The sequence below is a fragment of the Trichosurus vulpecula genome, chromosome 2 (genome assembly GCF_011100635.1).
Source record: "Trichosurus vulpecula isolate mTriVul1 chromosome 2, mTriVul1.pri, whole genome shotgun sequence".
NCBI lineage: Eukaryota > Metazoa > Chordata > Mammalia > Diprotodontia > Phalangeridae > Trichosurus > Trichosurus vulpecula.
In genome coordinates, this window is record NC_050574.1 from 313,453,130 (window position 1) to 313,456,946 (window position 3,817).

General features: G+C 46.6%; 1 pseudogene; it reads right to left on the bottom strand.

Moving 5' to 3' along the window:
- Positions 1-1,393: 1,393 nt before the first annotated feature.
- On the bottom strand, positions 1,394-1,656 carry LOC118835375 (annotated as a pseudogene).
- Between the last annotated feature and the right edge of the window lie 2,161 nt (positions 1,657-3,817).

A 3,817-nucleotide genomic window follows, 5' to 3' on the forward strand; every position in this document is an offset into this window, starting at 1 on the left:
TTGCTGAAAGGTCCAGCTCAAGCTGATTTCAACTTTTCCTGGTCCCTACAAATGTCCCCAATATCATCCTACTCCCAGATCTTGTTCAGACAATTTTGGTTGGGCCCATAAATCTACTACAGGGAGGTAAGAATCCTCAAGCCAGGAGCTGTGTCATGAGGTCACTGGGATACCAACAACTGACCCAGCCTAGCTGTATCTAGGATGAGGCTCCAGGCAATAAAGAAAAAACAACAGGCACGAAGGCCTTTATTTGCCCAATGCCAGCTGTTACAGGCACCGCCATGTTGACTTCCAGATGGGTCTGCATGTTTCATGGAGAGAAGCTGGAAGGTCCCAAGTATGTCACAAAGCAATTTCTTGTGCTCTGGTTTTCTGGCAACCCTTAAGCTCACAATGGTAAAATCCTAGGCATTGGAGAGGAAACTGAGGCACAAAGAAGAGACAGACCTCTAGTCCTTCCCAGTGAGGCACAGAGCCCAGGTGTCTTCTGATGGTATATGATGGATGACAGTTTTTTGTCTCTGGGAGAGGGGGCCTGGGAGCCCATCTGGTGGCCTCTATACTGTGGGGCAGGCCTAGGTCAAGGGCTAAGGGAGTCAGAGGAGCAAGGCTAGCGCAGCTGGGGACATCCAGGCAGAAGGAGGAGGAAGAGGCAGCCCTGAATAGAGGCCCCCAGCTGAGGTTCAGTAATGACACTGGAAAAAGCAGGTGGAGTCCTTAGCTTCTGATGAGGAAACTGAGGCAAGAAATCTCAGTCACAGAATTCTAGAGCTTGAAAAGGTCCATAAGTTGTCAAAGACAATTTCACAGACAAGGAAACTGAAACCCAGTGTGATGAATGATTTGCCCAAGGTGACACAGTTTAGAATATGGGAACAGCTCCATAAGAGGCAGGATGATAGGGATTCAGAGCTCACAAAGGTGCCTGCATAGTAGTGGGGGCAGAAGGACCACTACCTCCCTACGAGGCAGAGGCACAGATTATAGATGGGGGCAATCTATGGCAGGTTTCTTGGCAAAGCTGCGCCCCCTCCCCATTTTGGGGAAAGAGGTGGTAGTAGCTTCTTCCACTATCACACAAGCTGTAAGCAGCACATTTTTAGTAGTTGGCCTCATTTCCCTTCCCGGAAGGAAAGCTGCTAAGGCTGGAGAGGGAGTGAGGAGGATGCAGCAAGGGGAAGAGGAGAGAGAAGGACTGCCTGGTTCTTTTGCTCCTGGTCCTTCCCCATGAAGACAAAGTCAGGGGAGGCTTGGTGTCCCACATGCTCCGGCTGTGGGGGAAGTGGGAGGGGAAGAATTTCTGTCTCTTTTCTTCCCCCATTTTGGTTGTTTTCTGCCCTGAAGGTCCCTGGGAGCTGGAGGAACTGAAGGACAGAGGAGGGCAAATGCTCTAACCACCATGTAGTGTGGAGATGAAGAGGATGTTGTCCTGGTCCTGCAACTCCCAATGAGCATCATTGATTAGTACCAGAATCCCAGGCTGCACGCTATCTCCCTGGATGAATAATTCTGGCCGCTCTTTCAGTAGATTCTTCCTTATCCAGATGAGGGCTCCTCTCGACTGGGCAAGATGACCTGGTGCTTCTTCACATCATCAGATAAGAGCTCTGCCCCACCTCTGAACTCCACCTGCACTGACACGGGGGCCGCCATCCTGGGGAAAACCACAATTTTAATTTTTAATGAATTGTTTTCTTCAGTCAGCTTTTGTAACTCCTTTTCCATTTGGCCAATTTTACTTTTCTTGGAGTTATTTTCTCCAGTTAAGTTTTGTACCTCCTTATAAATTTGTCCAGTTTTACTTTTTAAGGAGTTATTTTCTTCAGTGAATTTTTTTTCCATTTTGTCAATTGTATTTTTAAAAGAATTGATCATTTTTTCTCCTACCTCTCTAATTTGACTTTTAACATCCTTCTTGAGCTCTTCCAAGAATGCTTTTTGGGCTTGAGAGCAGTTCATATTCTCTTTTGAGGTTTCAGATATGAGTATAGTGTCAATGCTGTCTTCTGCATTTGTATTTTGATCTTCTCTGTCCCTATAGTAAAAATCTATGGTCTTTGTTTTTCTAATTTGCTTCTTGCTCATTGTGATTGCCTTTTTCCTGGCTTTTAAAGTAGATCTCTATTTCTGGGGCACAGAAGGCTCTGTCCTATTTTTCTTGTGCTGGGGACTAAGGGCCTGGTTATTGGCTTTATGTGCTATGGCCTCTGGTTCTGCCAGTTGGAAGCTGTAAATGCTGTGTAACAAACAATGTGTCCAGCAGCTCTGTGGGGGTGAGAGACCAATAACACCAGCACACAGAAGGGCTGCTAGCACAGATTCTTTGATCTGCTTTTCTAAGAAAAGCAACTTTAGGGGGTTAACAATCTCACTTTAATCAAACATACACATCCCATTCACTTAGTTTAGGGGAAAAAGCCAGTACCCTGAACTTCAGAGCAAATACAAACAGAAATTACAAACAGAGACAATATAAGCAGAGCAAACACACACAGTTATCAACAGACAGGCCTCTAGCTGTCTAACCAAAGAATTACATATTTACCAGAGAGAGAGGCACCAACATCTGGGTTTTCAAAGCCGGGGGGGCTCCAGCGGCTACCCAGAATCTTGTCTGGTCAAATCACTTGACACTCTTCCAGTGAGTGAGAGACCCAAACAAAATCCTAACCTCTGAGTTTATATACCCTTCTTAGGGTCCAAAGGCTCCACACTTGATCAGCAAAAGGGTGTGAGTCTGAGGCTTCACATCTAGTTAGCAAAAGGGTATGGGCCTGGGGCTTTGTACCTACCAAGACTTAATCAAAGGTACTTGATTACTTTAGCATTCTAAAAGAGAAAACAGTAAAAAAAAAAAAACAAAAAAAAAACAAAAAAACTCCCACCTTAATTACTATTACATGCTGTAGCTTACCTGGTGCTGAGCTAGAGCTGGCTGGTGTGTTCTGAGGCTGAGGCCAGGTGAGGTCTTTCTGTGTTTCCCCAGGGTTACACTGAAGTGCATGGTGTGAGGTGTGAGGGAGGGGTGTTCTGACCACTGGAGGTCTCCTTCTCCCATAGGACTACACTAGAGCTTGAGTAGGCTCAGTGCTGGTGGATGCCCATCTGTGCTGGTGTCTGCTGATTCTCCTGGCTGTGAGAAGGCATGCCTGAGGTCTTGGTGTTGGAGCTTTCTGGCTCCACCACCCTGGAGTGCAGGATCTCCCACTGGTCCACTGAGGTGGGACTTGCTACTGGCTCACTGGGATGCCTCCCATCCTGTAGTGGTCCCCTTTAGCCACAGCAGGAGGAACCTTCCCGCTAATCCCCTAGCCTCTTGAGCTAAAAGACTGCTGTACGCTTTCTGGTGGTGCCACTATTCTGGGATTTTGCTGGGGCAACACTCTCTGGTTTTTTCAGCGTCAGCAAAGGGGGTGAGAGAACTTACTGTTTACTCTGCTGTATTGGCTCCCAGAAGTTTAAATAGGTGACTTTCAAACATTTAGTCAGTGGGCTGATAGCCTCAGGAGTAGCTGCTGCCACTGCCACAGGCCCTGTGCAGGACTGCACTTCTTTCTCACCCTGTTCCAACAGACCTCCATCCTGCACTGAGAGGTCTGGGAATCACTACTACCACCGGTGATACTGCTGGGGTCTGCTCCAGCCTTGCTATGAGGTCTACCCTGGTGCAGCCTGTGTGCTAGATTCTAGCTTATGTTTTTTTTTTTTATAAGAGTTTGACTTTGGATAGGGGAGGAGAGATTTAGGATGATATATTGAAGAACAGTAAAACAGTAAGATCTAACAAAGTTTTTTTTTTGATTTGTTTTTTTGG